Below are 26,290 nucleotides of genomic sequence, written 5' to 3' on the forward strand. Positions count from 1 at the left end.
CAATCACGAATCTATCAAATCTCTGCCTTAAATATACATAAAGACTGTAGCAGCAGCTTCCACTGACTCACCACCCTCTGCCTAAAGAAAGTCTTTCTCACCTCCATCCTAAAAGGATGTCCCTCTGTTCTCAGCTTGTGCCCTCTGGTCCTAGACTCCACCACCATAGGAAACATACTCCCCACATCCACTTTATTAAAGCAACACATACAAAGTGCTGGAGGAACTTTCAAAGTGCTGAAAGGTCAGCTGTACTCTATTTCTAGATGCTGCCTGGCCTGCTGAGTTCTTCCTGCATTTTGTGTGTGTTGCTCGGATTTCCAGCACCTGCAGATTTTCACTTGTTTGTCACTTTATTAAGGCCTTTCAATATTCAATATGTTTCAATGAGATCCCCCTTCATTCTTCTAAATTCCAGCGAGTACAGGCCCAGAGCCACCAAATGCTCCTCATATGATAAGCCTTTCATTTCCGGAATAATCTTGTGAACCTCCTTTGAACCTTCTCCAATATCAGCACATTCTTTCTAAGATAAGGGGCCAAAACTGCTCACAATACTCCAAGTGAGGCCTCATCAGTGCTTTTAAAGCCTCAGCGTTACATCCTTGCTTTTATATTCTATTGCTCTCGAAATGAACGCTAACATTGCATTTGCCTTCCTCACCACCGACTCAACCTGCAAGTTAACTTTCAGGGAATCCTGCACAAGGACTAAGTCCATTTACACTTCAGATGTTTGAACTTCCTCTCCATTTAGAAAATTGGCTATGCTTTAATTTCTTCTAGCAAAGTACATGACCATACATTTCCTGTCGTGTATTTGATATTTCAAATAATATTTTAGTTAGCTTATATATATATATATATAGGTTGATTAAGCATTCTTATTCGTTTAAATAAAATTTTGGTTATATGTAAAAATACATTAATTACATATGTCATTACACTACCAGATAATACATGTGTATCTCGCTTAAACTAAACTAGAGGTTTCAGCCATATTTTTGGACTCCCGTCGTCATTTAAATTAATTTATTGTTTTGAAGTTACAAAGCATAGCACTTCCCGACACTATTCCATCTGCCACTTTTTTGCCCATTCTCTTAAACTGTCTAAGCCCTTCTGCAGCCTCTTTGCTCCCTCAACACAATATATCCCTCCATCTATTTTCATATTGTCTGCAAACTTGGCCACAAAGCCATTAGTTCTGTCATCCAAATCATTGACATACAACACAAAAAGAAGAGGTCCAAATACAGGCCCCTGTGGAACGCCACCAGTCACCAGTAGCCAATCAGAAAAGGCTCCCTTTATTCCCACGCCTTGCCTCCTGCCAATCAGCCACTGCTTTATCCATGCTAGAATCTTTCCTGTAATACCATGGTATGCAGTCTCATGTGTGGCACCTTGTGAAAGTCCTTCTGAGAATCCAAATAAACAACATTCACTGATTCACCTTTGTCTATCCTGCTTGGATTTTCCTCAAAGAATTCCAACAGATTTGTCTGGCAAAATTTTCCCTTGAGGGAACCATGCTGACTATGGCCTATTTTATCATGTGCCTTCAAGTACCCTGAAGCATCAGCCTTAACAATCAACTCCAACACTTTCCAGCCGCTGAAGTAAGGCCAACTGGCCTATAATTTCCTTCTGCCTTCCTCCCTTCTTGCAATCTTTTCAATCTTCCAGAACCATTCCAGAATTTAGTGATTTTCAAACGATCATTATAATTCCTCAGCTACCTCTTTCAGAACCCAGGGATGCAGTCCCTCTGGGCCAGGTGACTTATTGGATCTACCTTCAGACCGTCCAGCTACCCAAGCACCTTCTCCCTAGTAATAGCGATTGTACTCACAACTGACCCCTGAAACTCTTGAACTTCCTGCATTCTGCTAGCGTCTACCACAGTGAAGAATGAAGCAAAATACTTATTCTGTACGTTGGCCATTTCCTTGTACCCCATATTTATCTCTCCAGCATCGTTTACCAGTGGTCCAATATCTATTCTCACCATGGCTTTCATTATTACTATCTGAAAGAGAAAAGTCTGTCTGATATTCAAAGATCAAAGATTAGCTTCATTTGTTATAGTATTGCACAAAAGTAGTCAGGGTACCTAAGACTTTAGCACAGTGATTTTATGTTTTGCACTGTACTATTGCCACAAAAAAACAAAGAAACAAATTTCATGACATACGTAAATGATGATAAACCTGATTCTGATGTGGGTCTCTCTTGTGGACTGACAGTGGGAATGGGGCAGGGAGAGGGGAGTCATGTTTGGGGAAAAGGAGAAGGGGAGGAGTGGGAAACACCGGAGAGACGTTCTGTAATGACCAATAGACCAATTGTTTGGAATCAAATGATCTTGCCTGGTGTCTCAGGGCTGGGTGTGTCTGCACCCACACCAACCACACAGCCCCTGCCCCGGCACTTGTTCTCTGCCTCCTATCCCAGATCTCTACCCTTGTCCACCCTCCACACTCCAACCTTGCCAATTTCAACATCCATTTCTCCCAATAGATTTACAAATTCGTACTGATGAATGACAATAAACAATCTTGATTCTTGAATGTACATCAAAACATTAAATACACAATGAATTATTCCATTTGTGTCAATGACCAACACAGTCTGAGGATGTGCTGAGAGTAATCCGCAAGTGTCACAAGCTTCTGATGTCAACGTAGCAAGCTCACAACTTATTCTCCTTAACTCATATGTCTTTGGAAAGTGGGAGGAAACCAGCACACCTGAAAGGACCCCATGGGATCTCAGGGAGAATATACAAGCTCCTTACAGACTGCAGCTCGAATTGAAGCCCGATCGTGACTGCTGGCACTAGAGAATATTTTGATAGCTGCTACGCTACCAGATGCCTTTCACTAGAGGTGCCCCATGTAAATGACAAGAAACCACTGCTGTAAGAGAAATGTAACGTTTTAATGCTGCACTGTCTGTGACCTCAGGGATTCCTGAAAAGCCTTAAATCCCATAAAGTTTATAAAAATAAATTCAGTGCTCTTTACCACTTTCAGAATCAGAATCGGGTTTAATATCATTGACATACATAGTGAAAGCTGTTGCTTTACGGCAGCAGTACAGCGCAATATATTAAAAAACCTATTAATTATATTAAGAAATATATATATAAAATATAAAGTAAATATACTCAGTTTATTAGGTGCACCTGTAAACCAGCTCATTAATGCAAATATCAAATCATGTGGCAGCAACTCAATGGATAAAAGCATGCAAGCATGGTCAAGAGATTTAGTTGTTGTTCAAACCAAACAAGAGAATTGGAAAGAAATCTGATCTAAGTGACACTGACCGTTGAATGATTGCTGGTGCCAAACAGTGTGGTTGGAATATCTCAGAAATTGTTGATCTCCTGGGATTTTCACACACAAGTTTACAGAGAGTGGTGTGAAAACAATTAAAAAAAAATCCAGTGATCAACAGTTCTGTGAACGAAAATGCTTTGTTAATGAGAGAGGTCAGAGGAGAACGGCCGGACTGGTTCAAGCTGACAGAAAAGCGACAGTAACTCGAATAGCTACGTATTACAACAGTGGTGTCTAGAAGAGCATCTCTGAATGCACAACACGTTGAACCTTGACGTGCATGGGCTCCAACAGCAAAAGACCACACAGTGGCCGCCTTATTAAATCCAGTTGGGACTGAGTGTACATAAAAAAATAAATTAAGTAAGTTGTGCAAAAGAGAGAAAAGGCAAAGGCTATTAGATATTGGCATAAACACCAGCCTTGTCAGTGAAAGCAGCATCCCGTAAATTCTACATAAAAACATGTCTATTTTAGACAAAGCAATCCCAATCATAATCTTCAGTGTAAGATATTTGCTGTGTTTCCATATATCCTCTTTCCAGTCACCTGGATTCTATCTGCTGTGGTTTATATCCCTCTCCACACTTATACAGTAGTTGTGGTTGTTTCTTTTTCAGACTTTGCGTGGGTCTGTCTTGGCTCTTACACATTCCTTATAAATGCTTGGTTAAGTAATACTGCCTCGCAGCATAAACCTCTTTCTGTGTCAAAGTAAGATTAGATGTTACATGAGCCAAACAGCTCATCACATCACATTACATTTTACGCTCCTGTTTTTGGAAGTGAATTAGAACATAGAACATTCCAGCACACTACAGACCCTTCAGCCCATGATGTTGTGCCAACCATTTAACCTACTTTAAGATCAATCTAACCCTTCACTCCTACATAGCCTGACATTTTTTGATCATTGATATGCATATCTTAAATGCCCATATTGCATTAGTCTCTACCACCACCCCTATTCCACACATGCACACCGCTCTGTAAAAAATTTAACTCTAACCTCCTCCCTATACTTTCCTCCAAACACCTTAAGATTATGTCCCCTCATACTAGTCATTTCTGTTTTGGGGGAAAAAGTCTCTGGCTGTCCACTCTATCTATGTCTCTTATCATTTTGTACACCTCTATCAAAGCACCTTTCATCCACCTGTGCTCCAAAAGGAAAAGCCCAAGCTCGCTCACCCTATCCTCATAAGACAATTGATGCCAATTAATAGCACTCGGATAACACGAGACAATATCCGAGCCAATGTCGCGAGAATCCTCTCAATTTTCTAACTCTAATAGAAATGGAAATGTTAATAGAAGTTGGTGTTGGTGGGGTGGGCAAAACACTAACATTGGACTCTATCACATAAGTGCAAATACAGCATCACCTCTACTTCCTCTGGAGTTTACGAAGATTCTGCATGACATCTAAAACATCGACAAACTTCTATGGACATGTGGTGGAGAGTATATTGGCTGCATTACAACCTAGTATGGAAATACCAATGCCCTGGAATGGAAAATCCTACAAAAGTAGTGGATACGTCCCAGTCCATCATGGGTAGAACCCTTCCCACCATTGAGCACATCTACCTGTCATGGGAAGTTGCATCCATCATCAGGGACTCACATCACTCAGGACATGCTGTCTTCTCACTGCTGCCATCAGGAAGAAGGTACAGGAGTCTCAAGACTCACACCACCTGGTTCCAGAACAGTCATCCCTCAGTCATCAAGCTCTTGAACCAAAGGGGATAGCTTCAATCAACTTCACTTACCCCGTCATTGAAATGTTCCCACAACCAATAGACTCACTTCGTGGACTCTTTATCTCTTGCTCTTGATATTTATTGCTTATTTATTAATGTTATTAATTCTTTACTTTGGGATTTTCACAGTTTGTTGTCTTTTGCACTATAGTTAAAGGCTCAATCAATGCGTAGTCCTTCATTGATTCTGGTATGACTATTATTCTTTGGATTTATTAAGAATGCTCAGAAGAAAAAATGAATCCCTGGGTTGTATATGGTGACATAGATGTACTTTGATAATAAGTTTACTTTGAATTTTGAGCTTTGAACTTCATCGGTTCCAATGTTGGTTTACACAATTAGCTTTTTCCCACAGGATGAATTCAAACACCTAGCAACATATAACCATATAACAATACAGCATGGAAACAGGCCATCTCAGCCCTTCTAGTCCATGCTGAACGCTTACTCTCACCTAGTCCCACTGACCAGCACTCAGCCCATAACCCTCCATTCCTTTCCTGTCCATATAACTACCCAATTTTACTTTAAATGACAATATCCAACCTGCCTCTACCACTTCTACTGGAAGCTCGTTCCACACAGCTACCACTCTCCGAGTAAAGAAGTTCCCCCTCGTGTTACCCCTAAACTTTTTCCCCCAACTCTCAACTCATGTCCTGTTGTTTGAATCTCCCCTACTCTCAATGGAAAAAGCCTATCCACGTCAACTCTATCTATCCCCCAAGAGAAATGACTAACCTCTTTTTACAGAAGCATCACAGCTCGGTATGACAACTTATCTGCCCAAGACCGTAAAAAAATTGCTAAAAGCTGTGGATGCAGTGCAGTCCATTACTCAAACCAGCCTCCCCTCCATTGTCTCTGTCTACACACTCACCAATACTAAATTTACTTCTTCACTCAAAGATTTGCCAGTGGAAGTAGTGGATGCAGTTTCAATTTCAACATTTAAGAAAAGTTTGGATAAGTACATGGATAGGAGGAGTGTGGAGGACTGTGGTCCAGGTGCAGGTTGAAGGAACCAGGCAGAATAATAGTTCAGCATGGAGTAGGTGGGTCAAAGGGCCTTGCTTTCATGCTATGGACCTCTAGGACTCTCTGACACTACACTTCCCGCTACCACAGGAAACAGCCAGCATAATCATGGATCCATCCCACCATGGTCATTCTCTCTTCTCCCACCTCCCATCAGGCACGAGATATCAAAGATGGAGTACAAGCACCACCAGGCCAAGGACAGTTTCTATTCTGTTATTACAAGATCACTGAATGAACTTGGAACATAGAAACATAGAGCATACAAAATCTACAGCACATCACAGGCCCTTCGGCCCACAATGTTGTGCCAACCATGTAACCTAGTCTAGAAGCTGTCTAGAATTACTGTACTGCATAGCCCTCTATTTTTGTAAGCTTCACGCACCTATCTAAGAGTCTCTTAAAAGGTTCTGTTTTATCCACCTCTACTGCCTTCGCTGGCAGTGTATTCCATGCATCCACCACTCTCTGTGTGAAAAACTTACCTCTGACATCCCCTCTGTACCTACCTCCAAGCACCTTAAAGTATGTAAACACAAAGTGCACTGCAGATGCTGGGGTCAAAGCAACACCTACAACAAGCTGGAGGAACTCAGCAGGTGGGACAGCATCTGGAAACGAGCAGTCAACTTGACGTGACGAAGTTCTGATGAAGGGTCTCGGCCCAAAATGTTGACTGCTCATTTCCATGGATGCTGTCCGACCTGCTGAGCTCCTCCAGCTTGTTGTAAGTATTACCTTAAACTATGCTCCTTTTTATTAGCTATTTCCGCTCTGAGAAAAAGCCTTTGGCTATCTCATCATCTTGTACGCTTCTATCAGGTCACCTTTCGTCCTCAGTCATTCCAAGAAGATAAGACCAAGTTCACTCAACCTATTCTCATAAGGCACGCTCTCCAATCCAGACTTCTCATAGATTTATAATTTCTTAATTTACCTCATCATGGCCATTGCAATTTATCTGTCTAATTGCTCTGATTTTCTCTGTAACACTATATCCTGTGTTGTCTTTCCTTTCAGTACTACCTCAGTGTATGGAAGGATCTGTCTGAGTGGTATGCAACCAAAAGCTTTTTACAATATAAAGATTATTAAGATAAAGATCAGCTTTGTTTGTCTTGTATACCTTGAAACATCAAAACATACAGTGAAATGCATCATTAGTGCCAAAAACCAGCACAGTCCGAGGATGTGATGGTGCCAGCCCAAAACTGTCGCCGTGCTTTTGGCACCAACAGAGGATGCCCACAACTTACTAACCCTAACCCATTCAGGTGCATTTTCGGAATGTGAGAGGAAACTGGATCACCTGGAAGAAACACACCTGCCCATATCCCTCCATCTTCCTTACATCTGTGTACCTGTCCAAATGTATTTGCCTCTACCACCAGACCAGGCAGCGCATTCCAGACATCCACCACTCTTTGACCCTCACATCCCCCTTGAACCTACCCTACCTCAACTTGAATGCATGCTCTCCGGTATTAGATATTTCAATCTGGGAAACAAATACTCCCTGTCAATTCTATCTATGCCTCTCATAGCCTTAAACCTCTTTCAGATCTCCCCTCAGCCCCTGCCGCTCCAGAGGAAATAGCCCAAGATTATCTGGCCACACATGATAACACATTCCCTCTAAACTAGGCAGCATCCTGGTAAACCTCTTCTGCACCCTCTCCAAAGCCTTCACTGAGGCATGCAAGCTTCCAAACCATGACAAGGTTATAGTCCTCTTGGAGGAGTGGATAAGTAATTTGGTTAGTAAATCTATATACCTGAAATAACAATCTGGAGATCCGAGTTCAAATCCCACAAGCGCTGTGGAATTTAAGTTCTGAAACTTGGGACCTGTGTTTATTTGTTTATTTATTTGTTTGTTGAGATTTAACGTGGAAAAGGCCTTCTGGCTCAAAGAGCTGCATGGTCCAGCAACCCGCAATTTAACCCTATCCTATTCACAGGACAATTTACAAAGACCAAATAACCTACCAACCGGTATGTCTTTTGACTGTGGGAGGAAACCAGAACACCCAAAGGAAATGCAGGCAGTCACAGGGAAAAAATGCAAACTCCTTAAAGAGAGTGGTGGGAAATAAACCCAGGTTGCTGATACTGTAAAGCTTTGAGCTAACCATTATGCTACCCTGTTAGCCTGAGTAGTGATAATGTAATTGATGTAAAAACCCATCTGATTCACATTAGGACATTAATGCCATTCAGAGAAGGTAAATTTGCCATGCTTCCTCTGTCTGATGTGTATATGATTCCAACAACTATCTGTTAGGTCTCCCATTTGTACATGGCCTCGTTAAGGGCAATCAAGGATGGAGAATGAATCTTAACTTTGCAATGATGTCCAGATGCTGACAAATGAACGGAAGGCAGTACCTCATGAGAGAAAAACCTTAAATGCTGACAACGCCTGCATAGATACTTGAGTGAAGGACCAGAGTGGAAATCAAAATACCGCAGATACAGGAAATCTGAAATAAAACATAAAGTGTTGGACGAAGAAGAGAGAATGTCCAACATGGGATGAGTTTTTGATTATGTTGGCTGCTTCACTCAGGCAGCAACAGGTATAGACAGAATCCATGGAGGGGAGTCTATTTTTCATGATGTGTTGATGTGAGGATTGATCAGGACATGCCAAATTTCTTCAGCCTCCTGAGGAGATAGAGGTGCCAGTGTGGAACTGAGGAACTGAGATCAGCTATGATCTTTTTGACTTGTGGAGCAGGCTCTTGGGGATAAATGGTTATTTCTTCCTCCTATTCTTTATTGTCTTTTAATCTTAAAACCTAATATTGGTTATCAAATACCAGCCAATATAAAGCTTTACTGAAAATAACTCACCATCACTCTTAGCTGTCAGGCTTTCTATATTACAATTTTCTGGCACATCAGGGTGGACAAATCCCCAGGGTCTGACAAGGTGTTCTCTTTGACTCTGTGGGAGGCAAGTGCAGAAATTACAAGAGCCATAGCAGAGATGTTTAAATCATTGTTAGCAACAGGAGAGATACCAGAGGATTGGAGGATAGCCAATGTTGTTCCATTGTTTAAGAAAGGTTCTAAGAACACATCAAGAAATTATAGGTCCGTGAGCCTGACATCACATCACTATTGAGAAAGTTATAGGAAGGCATTGCAAGAGACTGGATATGTGAATATTTGGATAGAGAGGGATTGATTAGAGATAGTCAATGTGGCTTTTTTTGTGGTAGTTCATGGTCAAAGGTTTAAAGGTACAGTTTAATGTCAGAGAAATGTATACAATGTACATCCTGAAATGCTTTTTCTTCAACCGTCCACGAAAACAGAGGAGTGCCCCAAAGAATGAATGACAGTTAAATGTTAGAACCCCAAAGTCACCTCCAGTTGCCCCCTTCTGCACATAAGCGGCAGAGAGCAACAATCCCTCCTCCCCCCACCAGCAAAAAAGATCAAGCATTGGCACCGCCACCGAGCATTCAAGCATGAGCAAAGCAACAGCAAAGAAACAGACCTGCAGTTACCTCAACGGCTTCGCGTTTCACCCGGTATTCGACATAACGCAGGTTCTCTCGCCCCCCCCTAATAAGGGAGAAAGAGGTGTCTCCATTTTCCCAGCGAGTGGGGAGACATAACAAACAACTCGCTGGTTTAAGATGTTAAAAGTCCGTTACATCGCTTTTTTCAAGCTCTGTTCCTGAAGCTCGCAAAGATCCCGTGTCTCCAGGCACACAGCAGATATTTTGACTCCCCCGATGATACACAAGTCTCCTGTCATGACACCGACCTTTGACTTGCCCGTCTTCAGAGCCCCGAGATCCTCAGCTTACAAATTCAAGCCAGACTCTTTGGCTGAGCCTTTGGCGTGCCGAACAACGGCCAGTTATGGAACCCTGCGAGCCGGTCCCATGTCGTCAGTGTGTAATTCCAGGTCAGGGTCTTCAAAAGAACAAGATGGAAATAGAGCTGTTTCCGAAGATGCAAGCAAAGGAGTCGCTGTTTGGTGCCAATAACCCTCCTGAGCTCCGCCCTCTAACCAATCAAGATTGTCTAACCAACCTTCTAGAGATTGTCGAGGATGTTACTAAGAAAGATGATGAAGGCATGGGGATGGATGTTGTCTACATGGACTTTAGCAAGGCATTTGATAAGGTCCCGCATTGGTCAAGAAAGTTCAGTCACTTAGCATTCAAGATGAGGTAGTAAATTGGATTAGATACTAGCTTTGTGGGAGAAGCCAGAGAGTAGTGGCAAATGGTTGCTTCTCTGACCAGAGGCCTGTGACTATTGGAGTGCCATAGGGATTGGTGCTGGGTCCATTGTTGTTTGTCATCTATATCAACAGTCTGGGTGATAACCTGGTTAACTGGATCAACAAATTTGTGGACAACACCAAGATTGGGGGGTGTAATGGACAGCACAAGAGGCTTGCAGGGGGATCTGGATTAGCTGGGAAAATGGGCTGAAAAATGGCATATGGAATTTAATGCAGACAAGTGCAATGTGTTGCACTTTGGGAGGACCCACCAAGGTAGACCTTACACAGTGGTCATTAGGGCACTGAGGAACGAGGTAGAACAAACAAATCTAGGAATACAGGTACATAATTCATTGAAACTGCCATCACAGTTAGATAGGGTCGTAAAGAAAGCTTCTGGTACATTAGCCTTCATAGATCAAAATACTGAGTACCGGAGTTGGGATGTTATGTTGAAGTGGTAAAAGACACTGGAGAGGCCTAATTTGGAGTATTGTGTGCAATTATGGTTAACCACCTTCAGAAAAGATTTAAATAAATTTGAAAGAGTACAGAGAAAGTTTACAGGGATGATGCCGAGACTGGGGGACCTGAGTTACAAGGAAAGGTTGGATAGGATAGAAGTTTATTCCCTAGAACATAGAAAATTGAAGGGAGATTTAATAGAGGTATACAATGTTATGAGGGGTATAGACAGGGTAAATGCAAGCACTGAGGTTGGGTGGGACTACAACTAAAGGTGATGGGTTAAGGGTGAAAGGTGAAATGTTTAAGGGAAAGAGGAGGGGAAACTTCTTCATTCAGAGAGTGGTGAGAGTGTGGTATGTGCTGCCTGCGCAAGTGGTGGATGCGATTTCGATTTCAACATTCAAAAAATATTTGGAGAGGTACACGGATAGGAGGGGTATGGAGGGCTGTGGTCCGGATGCAGGTCAATGGGGCTAAGCAGTTTAAATGGTTCAGCATAGAATGGATGGGCTGAAGGGTCAGTTTACATGCTGTAGTTTTCTATGACTCTGACCATGGTGTTGCTTGAAATTAACCAAATTGCTTCACACATCAGCTGCTGTGAACACATTCATCATGCTTTAAGTACCTGCTTACGCACCTTAACCACTGTTAGTCTGGGCAGACTTCCATGCTGCTTTAGTGTTGCTTGGGATTTTTACACCTCCCCAGCGATGGTTTGAAAGCCTGCATTCAATGTGGAGATCAAGCAACTGTCGAGGTTTTAATTCTATAATGGCAGCAAATCTTCTGTTTATTCCTGGCCTAGTGTCAGGATTGCTGAGGGATGAGGTAATCATGTGAACCCCCTTCCCCACCTACCTCCCTGACATGCTTCGTTGACACACACCTCACTGGCTAAACTTCTGTCACAATATTGCTGCTGGGTGTTTTCTTACGATGAGAAAGAGTTTATACTTTTGCCATGACAGGTTCTGATTTATTTTTATTTACACACTTGAATTGCTCACAGGTGTGAACGGGAGAGAAATAGGAGTGTTTTTATATCAGCCACCCAGTATTGCTACTCTAGCAGAGGTACAGCTCAGGTATTGTATTCAAGATTTAAATTTATTTATCACATTTACGACAGAAACACGGTGAAGTACATTGTTTGTGTTAACACCCGAGGATGTGTTGGGGGCAGCCCATAAGTGAGGCCACAATGCTCATCAGCCAACACAAAACACAACAAGCAACAAAACAACAGCAGCAAAACAACTCACCACCCACCACTCTAACCCTAGCACTGGCCGTATTCTTTTGTCTCCAGATTCCAGTGGACTTGGACTCTCTGGCATTGGGCTCTCGACCACCCCAGCAGAATCATGGGGATTCCCAGACTCGGGGCTCTGGCCAACGGGCCTCAGCTTTCAGACATCTGATTTAACCCTTGGGCCTTGATCCTCATTATGACATTTTCAATACAAATTCAAAATGACCTGGGTTTGTAATTCAAATATCTGCATGGTTCGTCCAGGTTAATAACACAATATGACTTCACCTTCATCTTACACAACTTGAATTATTCATAGAGTCATAGAAAAGTACAGCACGGAAACAGGACCATTGTTCCACCTAGTCCATGCCGAACCATTAAAGCTGAGTACTCCCATTAACCTGCACTAGGACTGTTGTCCTCCATATCCCAACCATCCATGTATATATCCAAACATCATTTAAACATTGAAATCCAGCTTGCATGCACCACTTGTGCAGACAGCTTGTTCCACACTCTCACTACCCTCAGAATGAAGAGGTTTCCCCTCATGTGCCCCTAAACTTTTCACCTTTCATCCTTAACCCATGACCTTTAGTTGTAGTCCCACCCAACCTCAGTGGAAAAAGCCTGCTTGAATTTACCCCATCTATACCCAGCACAATTTTGTATACCTCTATCAAATATCCCCTCAGTCTTCTACATTCTAAGGAATAAAGTCCCAACTTGTTCAATCGTTCCTTATAACTCATGTCTTCCAAATCCAACAACATTCCAGGTAAATTTTCTTTATAATAGTAGTTTCTTATTTACTAGTAGTTTTCTTGTAAATTGTCACCTCAGTACACTACTAGCTCAATGTATTGAATTGATCTGTATGAATGGTATTCAAGACTAATTTTTCACTGGATTTCAGTAAATGTGACAATAATAACCCAAAATTAACCACTTTAGTTGTCGTAATCAAGCATAAGTGTCTCACTATTTCAGAGTCTGGATTGAAATAGTCTGATTGGTCTGGATTGGTAACTGACCAACACAGTGCACAACTCAATAGATCCTACAGCAACACACAAAAAGGGGGCAACCTGGTTGAGTAATGGGTAGGGTAATATTTTACAGCGCCAGTAATCACAATTGGGGTTCAGTTACCACCACTGTTTGTAAGGAGTTTGTATGTTCTCCCTGTGACCCAGTGGGATTCTTCCCATAATCCAAAGGTGTACAGTTAATATTATGTTTTGTAACTCTGAAACATTATACTACTTCAACAGAAGATGCAGGAGTTCAGAATCAGGTTCAATATCAGAGACATATGTCGTGAAATTTGTTAACTTTGCGGCAGCGGTACAATGCAATTCATAACAGTAGAGACTGAAAAGAAAATAACTGTGAATTATATAGAAACACAGAAAACCTACAGCACAATGCAGGCCCTTCGGCCCACAATACTGTGCTGAACATGTTCTACTTAAAAAATTACCTAGTGTTACTTCTCCGTGGATTGTCACCTTGTCATGGTGGAGAAGCTTGTGTGGTCCTGAGATCCCGAGAGCGATGCCGTTTGGAGCTATGCTCCTGGTAGGGCCACCCATGGCGGAAAGGTCGAGGGTGAGGACCCTGACAAAGAACAATCCAACCAAGACCTCAACGGTGAAACAGGCGGATGAAGTTACTTCAAACTCAATGACTGTGAAGGCGGATGAAGGCTGCAACAAATCCATCAGCTCTAATCATCATGGTTTCCACGCCATTGGAATCGGTTGGTTGATTTGTGAAGTATCGTGTGCTTCTTGGAGTGTAACATGAAGTACACGTTAAACAAATACACGCACAGACATCTTCACTCTGTGATAGATCAACAGAACGAAGACCATCATCCTCGAGCTCACCACAACACAGAACTGATTCCACAACTTACAAACTCACCTTCAAGGATTCAACAGTTCATTTTCTCAGTATTATTTATTACTTAATAATTTATTACTTTTTGGGGGTTTTTTGTATTTACATAATTTGCCTTCTTTTATACAGGTTGTTTGTCAGTCTTTGTTCATATAAAGTTTTCATAAATTCTATTATATTTCTTTATTTTCCTGTAAATGTCTACAAGAAAATGGATCTCAAGAAGTATGCAGTAACAAAAACATTCTTTGATAATAAATTTACTTTGAACTTTGACTTTCACTTTGACAATAGAGAATAGACAGTAGGTGCAGGAGTAGGCCATTCGGCCCTTCTAGCTAGCACCGCCATTCATTGTGATCATAGCTGATCATACACAATCAGTACCCTGTTCCTGCCGTCTCCCCATATCCCTTGACCCCGCTATCTACAAGAGCTCTATCTAACTCTCTCTTGAATGCATCCAGAGACTTGGCCTCCACTGCCTTCTGGGGCAGAGCCTTCCACATATCCACCACTCGCTGGGTGAAAAAATTTTTCCGCATCTCTATTCTAAATGGCCTACCCCTTATTCTTAAACTGTGGCCTCTAGTTCTGGACTCACCCATCAGCGGGAACATGCTTCCTGCTTCCAGTGTGTCCAATCCCTTAATAATCTTATATGTTTCAATCAGATCCCCTCTCATCCTTCTAAATTCCAGTGTATACAAGCCCAGTTCATCCAATCTTTCAACATATGACAGTCCCGCCATTCCGGGAATTAACCTTGTGAACCTACACTGCACTCCCTCAATAGCAAGAATGTCCTTCCTCAAATTTGGAGACCAAAACTGCACACAATACTCCAGGTGGGATCTCATCAGGGCCCTGTACAGCTGCAGAAGGACCTCTTTACTCCTATACTCAATTCCTCTTGTTATAAAAGCCAGCATGCCATTAGCTTTCTTCACTGCCTGCTGTACCTGCATGCTTGCTTTCATTGACTGATGTACAAGAACACCTAGATCTCGTTGTACTTCCCCTTTTCCTAACTTGACTCCATTTAGATAGTAATCTGCCTTCCTGTTCTTGCCACCAAAGTGGATAACCTCACATTTATTCACATTAAACTGCATCTGCCATACATTTGCCCACTCACCCAGCCTGTCCAAGTCACCCTGCATTCTCATAACATCCTCCTGACATTTCACACTGCCACCCAGCTTTGTGTCATCAGCAAATTTGCTAATGTTACTTTTAATCCCTTCATCTAAATCATTAATGTATATTGTAAACAGCTGCGGTCCCAGCACCGAACCTTGCGGTACCCCACTGGTCACAGCCTGCCATTCCGAAAGGGACCCGTTAATCACTACTCTTTGTTTCCTGTCAGCCAGCCAATTTTCAATCCATGTCAGTACTCTGCCCCCAATACCATGTGCCCTAATTTTTCCCACTAATCTCCTATGTGGGACTTTATCAAAAGCTTTCTGGAAGTCCAGGTACACTACATCCACTGGCTCTCCCTTGTCCATTTTCATAGTTACATCCTCAAAAAACTCCAGAAGATTAGTCAAGCATGATTTTCCCTTCATAAATCCATGCTGACTCAGACTGATCCTTCTACTGCTATCCAAATGTGTCGTAATTTCCTCTTTTATAATTGACTCCAGCATCTTTCCCACCACTGACGTCAGGCTAACCGGTCTATAATTCCCTGTTTTCTCTCTCCCTTCTTTCTTGAAAAGTGGGACAACATGAGTCACCCTCCAATCAGCAGGAACTGTTCCTGAATCTATAGAACATTGGAAAATGATTACCAATGCGTCCACGATTTCTAGAGCCACCTCTTTAAGTACCCTGGGATGCAGACCATCAGGTCCCGGGGACTTATCAGCCTTCAGACTCAACAGTCTATCCAACACCATTTCTTGCCTAATATAAATTTCCTTCAGTTCATCCTTTACCCTAGTTCCTTTGGCCACTATTACATCTGGGAGATTGTTTGTGCCTTCCCAAGTGAAGATAGATCCAAAGTACCTGTTCAACTCATCTGCCATTTCCTTGTTCCCCATAATAAATTCATCCGTTTCTGTCTTCAATGGCCCAATTTTGGTCTTAACTAATTTTTTGCTATTCACATACCTAAAGAAGCTTTTACTATCCTCCTTTATATTCTTGGCTAGTTTACCTTCGTACCTCATTTTTTCTTGGCGTATTGCTTTTTTTGTTATCTACTGTTGCTCTTTAAAAGCTTCCCAGTCCTCCGGTTTCCCGCTCATCTTTGCTATATTATACTTCTTCTCTTTTATTTTTATACTGCCCTTTACTTCCCTCGTCAGCCACGGCCGCCCCTTACACCCCTTAGGATCTTTCTTCCTCTTTGGAATGAACCGATCCTGCACCTTCTGCATTATTCCCAGAAGTACCTGCCATTTTTGTTCCACTGTCTTCCCTGCTAGGGTATTGTTCCATTTAACTTTGGCCAGCTCCTCCCTCATAGCTCCATAGTTCCCTTTGTTCAACTATAATACTGACACATCGGATTTTCCTTTCTCCTTCTCAAATTGTAGGTTAAAACATATCATATTATGGTCACTACCTCCTAATGGTTCCTTTACCTCGAGGTCCCTGATCAAATCCGGTTCATTGCACAACACTAAATCTAGAATTGCCTTCTCCCTGGTAGGCTCCAGTACAAGCTGTTCTAAGAATCCATCTCGGAGGCACTCCACAAACTCCCTTTCTTGGGGTCCAGTACCATTCTGATTCTCCCAGTCTACCTGCATGTTGAAATCCCCCATGAAAACTCCATCATTATCTTTGCAACATGCCAATTTTAACTCTTCATTCAACTTACACCCTACATCCAGACTGCTGTTTGGGGGGCCTGTAGATCACTCCCATTAGGGTCTTTCTACCCTTAGAATTTCTCAGTTCTATCCATACTGACTCTACATCCCCTGATTCTATGTCCCCCCTCGCAAGGGACTGAATATCATTCCTCACCAACAGAGCCACCCCACCCCCTCTGCCAGTCAGTCTGTCCTTTCGATAAGATGTATATCCTTGAATATTCATTTCCCAGGCCCTGTCCGCTTGAAGCCATGTCTCAGTTATTCCCACAACATCGTACTTGCCAATTTCCAACTGAGCCTCAAGCTCATCTACTTTATTCCTTATACTTCATGCATTCATATATAATACTTTTAATTTGGTACTCCCCTCTCCTTCCGTATCAATTCCTATTTCACTTGGCCATACTGTATGATCTCTTCTTGAGCTTTCTACTCCATTGATTCTGTTGTCCTTTTTAACTTTTCCTATTTTCACTTTCCCTTTAACTCCATCCTCATATTTTCAGTTCATCCCCTTCCCCCCCACTACTTAGTTTAAACACATCTGTGTTGCAGTGGCAAACCTGTCTGCCAGAATGCTGGTCTCCCGCCTATTAAGGTGCAACCCCTCCCTTTTGTACAATTCATCCCTACCCCAAAACAGATCCCAGTGGTCCAAGAATGTAAATTCCTGCTTCCTGCACCAGTTCCTCAGCCACAAATTCAGATCCATTATCTCCCTGTTCCTGCCCTCTTCAGCACGAGGAACTGGAAGCAAACCAGAGATAACCACCCTGGAAGTCCTGCTTTTCAGCCTTCTTCCGAGTTCTCTGAAGTTCTGCTGCAGAATGTCCTTCCTCTTCTTCCCGATGTCATTTGTGCTGACATGCACTACCACTTCCGGCTGTTCACCTTCACCCTTGAGGATTCCCTGCAATTGGTCCGTGGTGTCCTGGATCCTAGCACCAGGGAGGCAACACACCATCCTTAAATCTCGCCTGTTGCCGCAGAAACCCCTTTCCATATTTCTTACTATGGAGTCCCCTTCTACCACGGCTCTTCCTGATGTCTGACTCCTCGGCTCTGCTTCTGCACCAATTTTCGGCTCGCAGACCTGTCCGCCTCTCAGACTGGCAGTATCTTCTGTCCTGACAGCTTCCAGGAGGGTGAACCTGCTTACGAGAGGTACATCCCCTGGGGTCTCCTGTACTTCAAGCATCCTTTCCTTCCTCATCGTCGCCCCCTTTCTCTCTTCCAGTATCCTCGTTGTAACAACCTCACTGTAGGTCCTGTCCAGAAAACCCTCGTTTTCACGGATAAACCTGAAGTCATCCAGTTCTTTCTTCAGTGTTGCAACATGCTCCTTCAGAAGCTGAACCTGGACACACTTTCCACAGCTGTAGCAGCCGGGGGCACCATCACCGTCCCTGACCTCCCACATCATGCACGTAGTACACTGAATCAGCTTAGTGGTCATGTCTTCACCCTGTCCAATTGTGCCTGGTGTAGTCTCCTCCCTCAGCCTCCTCGCCAAAGACTCTCGAGCCAAAGACTGGCACTTTTCACACCAGGCACTTCCCTCAACCAGGTGTCAAATTAAAGTTTGACAACTTTAATTCTAACATCAATCCCTTCCCATTTTCCAGTGTTTGTGGTTTCATTTCCTTCATCAGTTTGCAGTGCTTGGAACTGAATTTTTTAAATAACCTAGACACTGGGTATCAGTTTTCACAGCTCATTTGACTTGTCACATTAATCCTGGTAAGCATCTTACCCATGCTGTTTCTAACTCTTTGCCAGCTTGTACTCTTTTGATGCCACAAAGCCCAGAAGTGTGCCTAGCTTTCAGAAAATGATTTTGAGGCTCTCCATTGGATGGGGTTTACCATGGATGTTGCGGCCTAACTGTCTGCATGATACGTAAGCCCAACCAACTGGTTTTAAGGCACCTTTGGCCTTTCTTGTCAGTAGATACAGTTCTACTAGGCTTAGTAGCTAGCCACATGTGAAGGCCAGGAACTGGACTTTGTTGTCAGAGGTTATTTGTGATGCGCATCATTCGGAGCATCCAATAGATAGTGGGCGCTTATCCCTGCTACTTCCCCCAGCTTAAGGATCCAAACATGGTATAAACCCGCCTCCTAAGCTGCCTGCTGCTTCCGATTGCACTCTCTATGAGTGACGTACGGTTCCGTGCATGGTCTCTGTTACCTCCCCATTGCAATCCAGTCAGCTGCCATTGCCCTATCTAGGGAGTGATAGAGAAAATACACTCAGAGGCCACTTTATCAGGTACACCAGTAACCTGACCGTTAGTGCAAATATCTGATCAGCTATCGAGTAGCAGCAACTCAAAGCATAAAAGCATGCAGACATGGTCAAGAGGATCAGTTGCCGCACAAATTGAGGAAGAGATGTTACCTCAGTGACTTTGTCCATGGAACAATTGTTGGGGCCAGGTGGAGTGGCTTGAAAATCTCAGAAACTGCTGATCTTCACGCACAGCGGTCTCTAGAGCGAAAAACAAAAAAATATCATCCAGTGAGTGGCGGTTCTGTGGGTAAAAATGCCTTTTAATAGCAGGTCAGAGAAGACTGGCCGGACTGGTTCAAGCAGACAGGAAGGTGACAGTAACTCACATAACTGTGTGCTAAAACGGTGGTGTGCAGGAGAGCATCTCTGAACTCACAACACATCGAAACTTGATGGGCTACAGCAACAGAAGTCTGTGAACATACACTCAATAGCTACTTTATTAGGTACAGGAGATACCTAATAAAGTGGACACTGACTGTACCTCCCACCCAGACAGTTATCATAAAAATCCTAACTGAATCCTCCCAACATATCCATACGTGCAAATTGCCCGGCAAGTGAAAACGGCCAATAGTCCGGGATGGGAAACCAAGACAAGTTTTACATCCACTTACTTAATTACTGTCTGTTACGTTGGTGATGTTGAGAGCAGCAGTGAAGATCCTCCACCTCTGCCCGTCCCTTCGTGTTAGTGGTGGCAGGGCCTCCTTCACTGAGCCAGTATCCTCCTCACAGTTTCCACTGCTGCCAGCCGTGCATGTCCTGGGTGGGAGAGTCAGGAATACCGTTGCATGCAGAGGTAGAAGGATTCTCCATTGCTGTTTCTTTGACAGTTTTGTTTGAACTGTCATGGGGATGCTTCGCCCTGATCTGAACCCCCGAACATGGAGGACGGGTGGACCACTCTTAGTCTGGCCTCTACCTTTCTACCTGTTTGACACGGTGACTCTACCAAGAGCCAAAGCATAAAGCCCTGACTCCAGCCAGCATATCTCTCTGGGTCACTGAGGCACACAAACCTCCAAACTACAACAACGTTGTGGTCTTCTTGGAGGTTTACATCCTCAATTCGCAGGAATACCGACGCAGTTGCTACATTGCAGTCAGTGCTTCTAATGCCTACGGAATTATGTTAAGAATCCTTCCTGAAATAAAACCAATCCATTTCATTCTGGAGACCAGCAGTATCACCACAGAAAAGGCTGGTGAATCCACAGGAATGTAATAAGGAATAACGCTAACAAACACACACAAAGATGTGTCAGGATAATGTAGGGGTTAGCGCGACGTTATCACAGATCGGGATGTTGGAGATCAGAGCTCAATTCTGACACCTTCTGTAAGGAGTTTGTACATTCTCCCCCTGATAGCAAGGGTTTCCTCCTGGTGCACCAGTTTCCTCCCACAGTCCGAAGATGTACAGTTAGCAGGTTAATTGGTCATTGTAAATTGTCCTGTCATTAGGCTTGTGTTAAATTGCTGGACTGCTGGGTGGTGCAGCTCGTTGGACCTGAAGGGTCTGTTCCACGTGAATCCCTAAATAATGCTGGAAGAACTCAGCAGGTCAGGCAGCATCTATGGAGGAGTAAGCGGTCGGCTCAAGCCATGACCCTTCATCGGGACTGGAAAGGAAGCAGGAAGAAGCCGGAATATGAAAGTTGGGGGAAAGGAAAGAGTATAAGCTGACAAGCTGTCTTTCTGTTGTGTTTAACTCTAACTGTCTCCAACCTGATGGCATGATCATCGATTTCTCTAATCTCTGTTAATTTCTCCCTCCTCCCTACTTCTCTTTTTTGTAATTCTCTAATCTAGTTCCCTTTTCGCACCCTTCTCTTCTCTTCTCTCACCCATCACCTCCCTCTGGTGCCCTTCCCTCTCTTCCATGGTCATGGTTCTCTGCAAATAGATTCTTTCTTCAGCTCTTTACCTGTTTCACTATCCCCTCCCAGCTTTTCACTTCATCCTCCCTTCTCCCACCGACTCAACGTCCCCCTCACCCGGTGTCAATGATCACCTGCCAGCTTGCCCTGCGTTATTCTGCAGAGCATCGTGGGAATGCTAGGTCAGTGCCAAATACTTGTGGACTGCCACCAGCACGTCAACAATTCAAAACATTAAATTACATTTATTATCAAAGTATGTATACAGTATACAACCCTGAGATTCATCTTCCCCACAGACAGCCACCGAACAAAGAAACCCATTCAAAGCAAACATCAAACACCCAACACGCAAAAAAACTGCACAAACTGCAAACAAAAGTGAGAAATACAAAACATGAAACTTCAAACCACAGAGTCATTGAAGCAGTCGAAGAATATTCATTTCAGTTCAGTTCAGCTGAAATTAGCATGTGTTGACTGCAGGCCACAGAGCCTGTCCGCCTCATTCAAAATTGCACAAAATAGCAATGAAAAGAGGAGTGACCAGGAAGCAGAAACACATCATAACATGAACTGCAGAGTCCAACCACTGACCACATCAATTAAACCTTGCCCAAAACCCTACACTCCGGCACCTTCCTCCAGCAGCATCGAGCAGGAGGAGAGAGAGACCAGTCAAGCACAGGCACCTTCTTCCGGGAGCAGCAAGCAACTCCTTGGGTGTGTTGGATGCAGCATTTCACTGTATGTTTCAACGCACATGTGATAAATGAATCTGAATCTGTCTGACACTGGACTAACCAATGTGGATCAATAAACACGATGCTCGAGGAATGATGTTGAGACTCTTCATCTGCACAGACAAGTGGAGGGGAGGTATCAGGTCTAGAGAGGTGAAAGGAAGAGCCAGTGGGCAATAGTTGGATCCAGGTGAGGAAGGGTGGTAGGTTGGTAGAGGATGGAAGAGTGGAAATACTGACAGAGGGTAGGAGGTGAGAGGTGGAGGCAACAAAGACTGTGGATGAGTGGATCTGACAGGAGACAATAGTGGACCATGGAACCAAGTGAGAGAGGTAGGGAGAGCAGATGGGAACAGTAGAGGAAGGATTACTAATAACTGAACATAGAGCATAGAACACTACAACACAGTCCAAGCCCTTCAGCCCACGGTGTTGTGCCAACCATTTAACCTACTCCAAGATCAATTGAACCCTTCCCTCCTACATGACCTCCATTTTTCTATCATCCATGTGCCTATCTACAAGTTTCGTAAATGCCCTTAATGTATCTGACTCTACCACCACCCCTGGGAGCGCATTCCATGCACTCATCGGTCTCTGTGTACCAAATTTACCTTTGACATCCCCCCTTGTACTTTCTTACAATCACCCCCAGTATTGGCCATTTTTGTACTGGGAATATGTCTCTGACTATCCACTCGATCTATTCCTCTTATTAGCTTGTACATCCATTCATGTCACCTCTATCCTCCTCCGCTCCAGAGAGAAAAGCCCCAGCTTGTTCAACCTTTCATCATAAGTCACATATAACTGTTTCCTTAATTCAGGACGGACTCCCTCAGTGACATCCACAACCCAGGGTCAAACAGAGAAATAAAAACATGGAGTGGGGGTGGAATTGTCAAACATTTCAGAAAACACAACAGCTTTGAAAGTGAAAGAGATCTTTTTGTCACTACTGATGTGAAGGAATTTTCTGATAGAAGAAACAGAAAGTGCTTGTATTTCTTTAGTGTTACATAGCCAGTTTTGATGTGACTGTGGAGAAACCCCATAAAAAGCAGAGAACCAGCCCTTCAGCCCACAAAATTGTCCTGAGTCAATTACGTGAATAATCAAATGGCCAACTAAACTAATCCCCTCTACCTACACAATGTTCTTATCCTTTAATTTCCCTCACATTCATGTGCCTATCTAAACACCTCTTAAAAGCCTCTAATGTATCTGCCTCTCTCACCATTCCAGGCAGCCACCCGTCTTTGTGTAAAAAAACTTGCCTCTCACATCTCCTTTGAATTTACCCCTTCTCACTGTAAATGCATGCGTGCATAAAAAATGAACAATTCCAGCAGGTGCAACAATATACTGTATGCCATACCGATGACGGGCAATAATTCTTACTTTCAGGCTGTTATTTCTTTAAGGATCATATTACATGACTAACTGCTTACAGTTGGAACAATGTTTAGAGAAAGTCCCAGAAAGAAGCCCTTTAATAAAATGGGCACCTTGCCTGGTGTTCTTGCTGTTTCTTTCTTCTCCCTTTTCCCGTCGGCGACAAGATGCAAACGCCTGAAAGCACATACCACCAAGTTCAAGGACAGCTTTGACCCTGTTGTTATAAGATTATTGAACAGTCCTGGTCCAATAAGATGGACTCTCATCCTTACAATCTATCTCGTTATGGCCTTTTATCGTAGGATCTGCCTACAGTGCATTTTCTCTGTCACTGTAACACTTTATTCTGCATGGATGAGCTCGAGACAAATAGCATCTTAACATATTAACAAGACAAAGGAGATGGTTATTGACTTCAGGAAGATTTGCATCACTGATGTCTCTCCTCACATCAGTGGTTCAGCAGTAGAAGCTATGAGCAGTTTCACATTCCTGGAAGTGCGTATCTCGCGCAACCTCTCATGGTCCCAGAATGCATCCTACAGAGTCAGGAAAGATCACCAACACCTCTACTTTCTGACAGGGCTGAAGAGAGCTGCACAATGCACATCAATACTCACATCACTCTACAGGTGGACAGTAGAGAGCATCTTTATACTGTAAGCCGCACCACAGCTGGGTACGGAAATTGCACTGCGGCAGACAGGAAGGCTCTACAACAGGTAGTCAAAACTGTCCTGTGCATCACTAGCGCCAACCTACCAGCCATCAAGGACATATACACAGAAAAGTGCTGGAAAAAGGCAGCAATATTATAAGGATCCCACCCACCCTGCTAATGGACTGTTTGCCCCACTCCCATAAGCATCAGGGAAGAGGCTATGAAGCATCCGCACCAGGACCAACAGACTCAAAAACATTTATTTCTCTCAAGCTATCAGGCTGATCAACACTTCCACCACCAAGCAACAGGTGATCAACATGGCAGACCTTCAACTTCCTTAGGAGTTTGCGAAGATTCACCTGTCATCTAAAACTTTGACGAACTTCTATAGATGTGTCCTGGAGAGTATATTGACTGGTTACAATAAAGCATGGTATTGAATTATCAATATTCTTGGATGTCTAATCCTACAAAAAATAGTGGATATGGCCCAGAACACCAAGGATAATGCCCTCCCCAGCACTGAGCGCTCTTCAGCTGTGTCCTGAATCCTGGCTCACTGCTAAGACCATGTGCATTGAGCCATCCATGGAGGGAGTTACAGGAGCATCTGAACCCACATCTCCAGGTTCAGGAACTGTTATTACCCCTCAACTATAGGTTCTTGAACCAGAGCAAATAACTTTTGTGGTGACTTCTACTTTACAAAAAGACCACTCGACAACTTGATGGCCAAAAGAGCATCTTTATCTGGGACGGCAAATGATATTTACAATACAGAGGCTTCCAGGTACCTCGTGCGGCCTGGGTGGAGGAACTATATACAATGCACGCTGGGAGTAGAAAGAGCGGAAGTAAAAACCCCGCCAACCCCGGATCCCGCCTCTTGCTACCAACAGCTCCCTGATTAGTATTAAATTACTTTTAATAATACATTACAACAACTTTGCTCACAGAAATGTTCCCACAATCTATGGATTCACTTTCAAGGGCTCTTCATCTTGTTCTCAATATTTATTCATAAGTTATTTATTATTGATATTATTTTTTTTGTATTTGTAGTTTGTTGTTTTTTGCATATTGGTTGTTTGTCTGTCCTGTTGTGAGCAGTTTTTAATAGATTCTATTGTGTTTCTTGGGATTACAGTGTATGCTCACAAGGAAGCAAATCTCAGGGTTGTATATGGTGACATTTATGTGCTTTTATGATAAATTCACTCTGAACTTTGAGCTTTAACCCACCCTACCACACTTCTAACCACCACTACTTTATCATTTATTGTCTGTCACCATACTCCTGTGTAATGAAATGATTTGTATGAATAGTATGTAAAACAAAGTTTTTTTTACTGTACCTGGTATGTGTAACAATAATAAACCAATTTCAAAGTTCAAATTTCAAATTATGTTTATTATCAAAGTATACAACCTTGAGATGCGTCTCCTTCCAAAAATAGAAACCCAATAGAATGCATTAAAAAAATCCACAACCAATGTGCAAAAAAAAGAACAAATGATACAAACAAGGAAGTGGATTCACAGCCATGAAGCCAGTCATCACTGCAGCTGGTTCAGGAGCCCATTAGTTGCAGGCCACAGCCTCAGTTCAGTGTGGAAATGAGTTAACCTCACCAAGCAGCCAGCTGAACACCCCTCACCTCAGGCCCCTACACCCTAAACTTTTTAATCTGGCCTGGTGCTTCAATCTGACAAACATCGGCTTGTTCCTTGCTCCCATACCCAGGCCCTGCTGCTCTTGATTAAACCTTTCCCAATCTCATTTTGAAAGAGCATGCAGGATGGACACAGCTCTAGAAAAGACTTCTAACAATGCAGAAGGATTTTGACCAGCACAGCAAGATTCAAGATTGTGTATTGTCACGCTTCAGTACACAAGTGTAAAGGAGAATGAATTGATTGCAGCATATAAAACATATAAAGTATAAAGAACACAATAAAAACAATGAATATAAGTACAAACGTACATAAAGTTAACTTATATAGCAACAACTTCACTGAGGCCGGATATTGTCCTTTCTTCAGTGTCCTCGAAGCAGGTTGTCATCATCAAGTTGACAGTTCCCTGGGAGGACCGCATTGAGGAGGCAAATGAGTGGAAGCGGGCCAGGTACAAGGTGCCGGAGGCAAGGATGGAAGGCTCGCTGTGAGCCCATCGAAGTAGGGTGCAGGGGTTTGTCGGCCACTCACTCTGCAGAGTCTACACCCTACTTGGCATTACTGGGGCTGGCAAGAGGAAAGCGATCAGGACCATCGCAGTGACTGCTGACAGAGCCTCCTGATGACCATGGATCAGGAGGGGTGATCCGTGCGCCAATGCTGCTGGGACACAAGCTGGAGTCTGATCAACCCTGGCTGGGTTGCCTGGGCGAGGATGTATCATGTTAAAAGGCCCGAAACACCCGACAACCTCAG

This window comes from Hemitrygon akajei, chromosome 5 (assembly GCF_048418815.1).
Source record: "Hemitrygon akajei chromosome 5, sHemAka1.3, whole genome shotgun sequence".
NCBI lineage: Eukaryota > Metazoa > Chordata > Chondrichthyes > Myliobatiformes > Dasyatidae > Hemitrygon > Hemitrygon akajei.